The sequence below is a fragment of the Camelus dromedarius genome, chromosome 2, assembly GCF_036321535.1.
Source record: "Camelus dromedarius isolate mCamDro1 chromosome 2, mCamDro1.pat, whole genome shotgun sequence".
Lineage (NCBI taxonomy): Eukaryota > Metazoa > Chordata > Mammalia > Artiodactyla > Camelidae > Camelus > Camelus dromedarius.
Genome location: NC_087437.1, coordinates 100,414,955 through 100,424,164, shown reverse-complemented (window position 1 = coordinate 100,424,164; position 9,210 = coordinate 100,414,955). Strand labels below are relative to the sequence as shown.

The 9,210-nt window shown below is 39.6% G+C and overlaps 1 pseudogene; it reads left to right on the top strand.

Moving 5' to 3' along the window:
- Positions 1-1,295: 1,295 nt before the first annotated feature.
- LOC135318779 (small ribosomal subunit protein uS8-like) lies at positions 1,296-2,388 on the top strand (annotated as a pseudogene).
- Positions 2,389-9,210: the final 6,822 nt, after the last annotated feature.

The following is a 9,210-nucleotide window of genomic DNA, read 5'->3' as shown; positions in this document are numbered from 1 at the left end:
AAGTTTATATATAAATATGTGTATATAAAACTATATAAATATATATATATATAATAAGATTATTTTAAGTTACTGATCTCTTAAGTACAAACACATTTTAACAGTCCTGAATTTTTACTCCCCTCTCCATGTTTACTGTTTTTGACATATTTTATATCTTTTTGTTTTGTGTGTCCTTTAACTGTTTATTATGGATATAGACGATTTTACTATTTTTGTATTTTAACATCCCTACTAGCTTTATAAGCAATTGACCTATTACCATTACTGTATAATTGCCTTTCCCAATGAGATTTTTCCTTTTATAATTTTCAGATTTCTAGTTGTGGCCTTTTCTTTTCTACCTAGAGAAGTCCCTTTAACATTTCTTGTAAAGCTGGTTTGGTGGTGCTAAACTCTTTTAGCTTTTGCTTTTCTGTACAATTTTTTATCTCGCCTTCAAATCTGAATGAAAGCCTTGCTGGGTAGAATATTCTTGGTTGTACGTTTTTCCCTTTCATTACTTTAAATATATAGTGCCACTCCCTTCTGACCTGCAGAGTTTCTGCTGAAAAATCAGCTGATGACCTTATGGGATTTCCCTTGTATGTAACCTGTTGCTTTTTCCTTGCTGCTTTTAATATTCTCTCTTTATCTTTAATTTTTGTCATTTTAATTACAGTGTGTCTGGTGTAGTCCTCTTTGGGTTGATCCTGTTTGGAATCTCTGTGCTTCCTATACCTGGATGTTTGTTTCCTTTCACAAGTTAGGACAATTTTCAGTCTTTATGTTTTCAGATATCTTCTCTATCCCTTTATCTCTCTCTTCTCCTTCTGGGACTCCTATAATGTGAATATTAGTGCACTTCATGTTGTCCCAGAAGTCTCTTAAACTGTCCTCATTTCTTTTTATTCTTTCTTCTGTTCAGCTTCAGTAATTTCCCCTATTCTGTCTTCCAGTGCACTGATCCATTCTTCTGTATCATCTAATCTACTGTTGATTCCTTCTAGTGTATTTTTTTATTTCAGTTATTATATTTTTCAGCTCTGTTTGATTCTTCTTTACATCCTCTAACTCTCTGTTAAATTTGTCACTGTGTCCATCCATTCTTCCCCTGAGTTCACTGAGCATCTTTATGATCATTACCGTGCAATCTTTTAGCAGGTAGATTGCTTATTTCCACTTCATTTAGTATTTCTGGGATTTTATCTTGTTCCTTTGTTGGGAACCTAGTCCTCTGTCATCTCATTTTTCCTAATCTGCCATTTTTATTTCTATGTACTTAGTAAGCTGTTATGTTTTCCTATCCTGGAAAAGTGGCCTTACATAGAGAATGTCCTGTGAATCCCAGCAATGCACTCCCCTCTCAGCACCAGAGCTGTATGCTCTAGGGATGCCTTCTTTGTGGGCTGCATGGGTCCTTATGTTGTGGCAGGATGATTGCTGCAGGTGTGCCGGTGGGCGGAGCTGGACCACAGCCTGGTTGGTTGCCAGGCCCCACCTTGTGCAGAGGCTTTGGCCCACTAGTAGATGGGCCTGGGTCATGAGGTGGCTAGCTGCAGAGCCCTGGGGAGGGTCCCAGGAGTAGTGCTAGCCCACTGGTTGGCAGGGCCATGTCCCAGCAGAGCTGGCTCCTGGAGCTTGTGTTGGTCCAGTGGTGGTTGGGGCCAGATCCTAGGGCAGCTGGCTGAAGAACCCAAGGTGTCCTGAAGCTGGTGTCAGTTTGCTTATGGGTAGGGCTGAGGCCCCCAGGGTCCCAGGGCTGATGCTCACCCCCTGGTGGATGAGGCTGGGTCCTGGGCCATCTGGTATGCAGGGCCAGGTATTAGGGTGGCTAGGGCCTCTGGGGATCCTAAGGCAGCCAGCCCGCTGGTGGGTGGGGCTGTGTCCCCACCCAGCTAACTGCTTGGCCTGGGGTGTCCCCCAACTGCTGCCAGCTGGCTAGTTGGCAGGGCTGAATCCTGGCACAATGAGCTGAAGGGAGGATTCAGAAATGGTGCTTGCCCTCTTTCCGTGCCGCCACAATGGTGCACAAGAATGTCCTCACTGATGCTCTCAAGAACATCAGTAATGCTGAAAAGAGAGGCAAGCGCCAGGTTCTTATTAGGCCAGGCTCCAAAGTCATTGTTCGGTTTCTAACTGTGATAATGAAGTATGGTTACATTGGCTAATTTAAAATCACCAGTGACCACAGAGCTGGAAAAATTGTTGTGAACCTCACAGGCAGGCTAAGTAAGTATGGAGTGATCAGCCACAGATTTGAGGTACAAATCAAAGATCTAGAAAAATGGCAGGATAACCTGCTCCCATACATCAGTTTAGTTTCATTGTCCTGACAACCTCAGCTGGCATCATGGACCAAAATACACAGGAGGGGAAATCCTTGGATTCTTTTTTCTAGGGATATAATACATACAAACAAATAAAATGCCTCAGTGGAAAGAAAAGAAAAGAAAAAGGAAGAAAGAAAGGAAGGAAGGAAGGAAGGAAGGAAGGAAGGAAGGAAGGAAGGAAGGAAGGAAGGAAGGAAGGAAGGAAGGAAGAAAGAAAGAAAGAAAGAAAGAAAGAAAGAAAGAAAGAAAGAAAGAGAAAGAAAGAAAGAAAGAAAAGAAAAGAAAAGAAAAGAAAAGAAAGAAAGAAAGAAAGAAAGAAAGAAAGAAAGAAAGAAAGAAAGAAAGAAAGAAAGAAAGAAAGAAAGAAAGAAAGAAAGAGAGGAGGAAAGAAAGAAAGAAAGAAAGAAAGAAAGAAAGAAAGAAAGAAAGAAAGAAGAAGAAAGAAAGAAAGGCAGACAGAAAGGAAGGAAGGAAAGGAAGGAAGGAAGGAAAGAAAGAAAGGGAAAATGGTGCTTCCAGCACAAGTGTCCTTGTGGTAGGACAAGACCCCCAAAATGGCTGCTGCCAGCATCTGTCCCCAGGGTGAGTCCAAATTGCCTCCCTCCTCTCCAGGAAGCTCTTCAAGATCAGAAAGTGGGTCTAACCCAGGCTCCTTTCAAATTACTTCTACCCTGGGTCTTGGAGTGTGGGAGGTTTTGTATGTGCTCTTTACAAGTGGAGTCTCTGTCTCCCACAGCCCTGTGCCTCTCCTGAAAGTAAGCTTTACTGGCCTTCAAAGCCAAATGTTCTGGAGGCTCGTCTTCCCAGAGAGGACCCCCAGGCTGGGGAGCCCAATGTGGGTCTCGGGTCTCTTGCTCCTTGGGGAGAGCCTCTGCAGTTGTAACTGTCTTCTTGTTTGTGATGTACAGGTCTTGGCTCACCAGGGTGTACAGGTCTTGACTTTACTGCACCTCTGCCCCTCCTATCTGTCTCATTGTAGTTCCTTCTTCATAGCATTAGTTGTAGAAGATCTTTTCTGCAAGTCTTCAGGCCATTTGCATCAATAATTGCTCTGTATATAGGTGTAATTTTGGCATGCCCGTGGGAGGAGGGGAGCTCAGGGCTTTGCTGCTCTGCCATCTTGCCCACTCCCTGCTCAGGCAGTTCTGGACCCTCTTTTCTCACTAGGCCTGACCTTGGGTTCCACGTCCTTCCTTGTAGAATGCAGTTCTGGCAAGAATCTTGCTAAGTTAGTTTAACCAGAATTCCCCATCCTCTATATCTGATCACCCTCAGTATCACCTCATCACCTACCATCCAGGTGATATCTGATCACCCTGGCCTGACTTCAGCAAGAATCCTGTTAGGTCAGTTTAGAATCTGCCCTTACCTATATGACGTCTCCTCTTAGTAATTTTCCACCCACTGACCCCCACCCTGATTCTTGACTACAAATTCCCATCTTTCCTTATATTTGGACTTGAGCCCAATCTCTCTCCCCTACTATAAAACCTCATTGTAATGATTCCTATACCCTTGTGATAGTCCCCCAAAATAAAGTTTGCCTTACCTTTCTTTAACAAGTGTCATGAATAATTTTCTTTAGATCCCTCATACACTGTTAATGGGACTGTAAATTGGTGCAGCCACTCTGGAGAACAGCATGGACTAAAAAACTAAAAATAGACTTACTATATGATCCTGAAATACTATTCCTGGGTATATACCCAGAGAAAACTCTAATTCAAAAAGATATATGAACCCAGTATTCATAGCAGCATTATTCACAATAGCTAAGACATGGAAACAACCAAAATGTCCATCAACAGATGACTAGATAAAGAAGATGTGGTAGATAGATAGATAGATAGATAGATAGATAGATAGATAGATAGATAGATATAATGGAATACTACTCAGCCATAAAAAAGAATGAAATAATGCCATTTGCAGCAACATGGATGGACCTAGAGATTATCATACTAAGTGAAGTAAGTCAGATAGAGAAACACAAATATCATATGATATCACTTTTACGTGGAGTCTGAAAAAAAAGAAAAAGGTACAAATGAACTTATTGACAAAATAGAAACAGACTTACAGACATAGAAAACAAACTTATGGTTACCAAAGGGGAAATGAGGAGTGAGGGATAAATTAGGAGTTTGGGATTAACAGATACACACTACTACATATAAAATAGATAAACAACAGACCTTTTGTATAGCACAGAGAACTATATTCAATATCTTATAATAACCTATAATGGAAAAGAATATGAAAAAGAAAAAATATATATACATATATATATGAATCACTTTGCTGGACATCTGAAGCTAACAAACTAATACAACATTGTAAATCAATTATAGTTCAATTTTTAAAAATTTATCTTTGATAGATTTCCACATATGAATTTGAGGGGGAGACATAATTCAGCTGACAATATAGAGTTTGGAAACTTTTGAGAAGGCATGGTAAGGAAACCCCAGCTATGAGTTTCTCCTTCGGGAAAGAGAGAGACAGGGAGAAGATTCCTGATTTTCTTAGAGTGCTGTAGGAAGACGTGGATTGGCTGGGGTAACCTGGAGCTCTGTACTGGGGAGTAAGGAGAGGATAATGAAACAAAATGATTGTCATACTGTAGGAAGCCATTTCTGTTTGGTTTAGGAAAAATAAACCTAAGGGAAAAACAAACTCAACAAATGCTGTGACATTTAGCCATATGTATCTCATAGCAACTGAAACTCCCACTACTATTCCATCACCAAAGAATCATTTTTATAATTATTGCCAGCTATTGATTGCCTACTAGTTCAGTATAGCAGAGACATTAAAGGCCCTAGAGTCAGATGACCTTGCATTTGAGTCCCATCTGTACCACTTACCATGTGACCTTAAACAATTCAACTTCTCTGCACCTCATTTTCTCATCTGGAAAATCTGAATAATGACTCTGTCTTCCTCAGAGGGCTCTACTGAGGATTATATGAGATAGTAAAGATTACTATAATTTAGTATTAATATTAATATAGTCAGGAACTATATATAGTATGTGTTTTATATATTTTATCTTTTTTTTTTCTTTTGGGGAGGATATAGTTCCAAAAGTTTTGAAATCAGGATCTCAAAGAGATATTGGTACACCAATGTTCATAGCAGCATTATTCACAACAGCCAAAAGGTGGAAGCAACCCAAGTGTCCATCAACAGCTGAATAAACAAAATGGGGTATATACATATAATGGAATATGGCTGACCTAAAAAGGAAATAAATTCTCATACATGCTACAACATGGATGAACCTTGGGGACACTATACTACTTGGATTTAAACAGTCACAAAAAGACAAATACAATATTATTCTACTTACATACGTCATCTATAAAATTTATAGAAACAGAGAGTACAAAGGTGGTTGCCAAGGGCTGGGGGGAGGGAAGAGTGGAGAGTTAGTGTTTAATGGGTACAGAATTTCAGTTTTGCAAGATAAAATAGTTTTGGAGATTGGTTGCACAACAATGTGAATGTACTTAATACTGCCGAACCTAAAAATGGTTAAGATGGTAAATTTTACGTTATGTATATTTTATATAAATTTTAAATTAAAAGAATTATGTAGATGTATACATATGTTGTACCACTGTTAATTTCCTTGTTTTGATAATGTGCTACATTTATGTAAGATGTAACCATTTAGGGACACTAGGTGAAAGGTAGAGGACCCCTCTGTGCTATCTTTGCAATTTCCTGTGAATCTATAATTACCTCAAAGCAAAACATTTTAAAAACTTATATTCTTGTGCTTAAAAAAGTAGGGAAGTTAGAGACTGCCAATTCAATCTCTTGGAGCAGGATAACAGAACTTCATGGAGACAGAGATTAAAGCACTTAACCACAGTCTGCCCATGGGGGTAACTTTGATCAGAAAGACTCTCATAAGCTGGGACCCAGCAGGACCAGGACCATATCATTGATACCAACCCAGGCCATTGGACTCTTTAATCAACAGAAATTGGTAACAGGCCAGCAGGGAATTTCAGGCAAGCCTTTATTGGGGCCGGTGCTGCAGCACGAGGGAGCGAAAACAAGTCAGGTGCCCATGCTTGCTCCTATTTTATCTATTTTTAATCTCTTACAACAACCCCATGAGGTATATATCATCAACCCACAGTCTCCCAGTATCCCACCTACCTCTGCTACCACTGAGGACAATTGACATGAGATTCATGAGAGCTTTACTCACCAAAACTGATGGAAAGAGTAGCTTCAAGATCACTTCCTTCCTCTCCTCCTTGGATGGTGCATTTTCCCTGTGCATAGCTGCTCTCCTGGCACAGTTCCTATGACAACCTCTCTCTGGGATATTTTTCTGCTCATCCATAGTACTCTTCTTGTTACCAAAAAAAAAAAATCATAAAATAAAGCTTTACATAAAGGCTTTTATTAATGGAAAATCGTTTGTTAATAGGAGATCTCAGAAAGGAGCTATGATGCTACAGCAACCAAGGCAGTAAATTGCTTTAAACTGTTTCTGTTAAACGCTATAAAGCTCCATATGCACTCACTCTCTCCAGCACAATTAGATGTCATAGTTACTAGTACAACTCAAAGCAGAGGAACAGTTTCATTCTGAAACTGTTAAAAAAAATCTTTTTCTTGATATGTCTTTCAGTTTTTATTGTCTGTTGTAATTTGCTTTACCATACCACAGTATATAACACTGAGAACTCCCGCGTGTGCAATTTAACTCTAATTTACGCCCTAGGGATCAATGAGCATGTGAAGTGGCCTAACACAATTAATATCCTAAGAACTGGCCAGGTGGCATTCAAAAGTATTTTTGTCAAAACACCAGAAGTTTTATTATTTAGCATATTTGAAAGAATTCCTAGTTGGCAAAATTAGTGGAGTTTAAGTTACCTGCTTGTTAAAAGTTGGACATCTCCACCTTTGCAGGAACAAGGTATAAATAAATACCCGTCCAGACTAGCGGTTCCTACCAGGGGGACAGGTATGGTGCTGTGCCCCTCCCATCAGTGGACGAGCCTGTCTTCTGATCGAACCAAAAGGCCTGACCCTCCCTCCATCAGAACACACTTGTCTTCATCTTGGGGACACCCTTTCATGAAGGCCTTGGTCATTGTGTCAAGGGTTGAAACTAAAACTATTAGAGGTAAACAGAGACTGTATGATTGTTTTGTGCCTGCTTGCTACCCAATATTTGGTTACTTAGAATTATATGGTCTGAAATGTCCCATTGCTACAACTGCCTGGTAGAAAGGTGGTAGGTTGTAAATGTAGAGCTGACACCTCCTCTAACTTTTTGAAGGTTCTAATAAACTCCAAAGTCACCTGACATTGGTGGAATGGTAAACCGAGTTGTTAGTTCAAATTCTCATACTCTATTCTTCAACACATATACTTCATAATAATCTGTATGCCTGAATTTCCTCTGCCACACTGGCATTTGTTTTCATTGACGGGCTCTTTGATCTTTATAAAGGCACAGTCCACTGGCCAGAATATCATCTTCAGGCAACATAGAAATGCTCTGGTTTCCCTAATACCATCTAGGTAGTGAATCATGCATCCTCGTAACTCCCAGACATTTTTTTTTCCCCCTTTCAAGTAGACTTTATTTTTTAGAGCAGTTTTAGATTCACAGCAAAACTGAATGGAAGGTACTGGGATTTCCCATTACCCTCTGTCCTCACATATATGTGCAGCCTCCCCCCACTATCAACATCCCCCACCACAGTCATACATTTGCTACAATTGATGAACCTACATTGACACACCATTATCACACAAAGACCATAAGTTCACATTAGAATTCACTCTTGGTTTTGGATATTCTATGGATTTGGACACACATATAGTGACATGTATCCACCATGATAGTGTCATACAGAATAGTTTCAATGACCTAAAAGCCTTCCATGTTCCACCTATTCATGCTTCCCTCCCCCCACTCCCTGGCAACCACTGATCTTTTTATTGTCTCCATAGTTTTGCCTTTTCCAAAATATCACAGTGTGGAATCATCCAGTATATATAGCCTTCTCAGTTTGGCTTCTTTCACTAAGTAATACACATTTAAGTTTCTTCCATGTTCTTTTATGGCTTAATAGCTCATTTCATTTTAGTGCTAAATAATATTCCCTTGTCTGGATGTACAGTTTGTTTACCCACTCACCTACTGAATGATATCTTAGCTGCTCCCATGTTTTGGCAATTATAAATAAAGTTGCTATAAACATTCATGTGCAGGCTTTTGTGTAGACAAAAGTTTTCAGCTCCTTTGGGTAAATACTAAGAAGAATGATTGTTGGCTCATGTTCTAAGAGTATGTTTAGTTTCATAAGAGACTGTCAAACAGTCTTCCACAGTGGGTGCACCATTTTGCATTCCCACCAGTAATGAATGAGTGTTCCTGTTGCCCCACATCCTTGCCAGCGTTAGGTGTCATCAGTGCTCTGGATTTTGGCCACTCCGTTAAGTGCGTAGTGGTAGTCTTTATTGTTTTATTTTACATTCCCTAATGGCATCTGAAGTAGAACATCTTTTCATGTACTTGTTTGCTATTTGTATACCTTCTCTAGTGAGGTATCTTTCAGGTCTTTTGCCAAATTTTTATCAGGTTGTTCATTTTCTTGTTGCTGGTTTTTTTTTTTTTTAAGTTCTTTGTATATTTTGGTTAACAGTCCTTTATCAGATATGTCTTTTGCAATGATTTTCCCCCAGTCCATGGCTTATCTTGTTATTTTCCTGACCAGTTCCATTTTTAATGTAGTGGAAACATGCATATTTGCTTGCTCATTAGACTTACTCATTTATTCACTCTTTCATTCATTTATCAAGTACTTATTAAGCACCTGCTAAGTATGAGGCACTTCCCTGATTACCCTCTTTATCA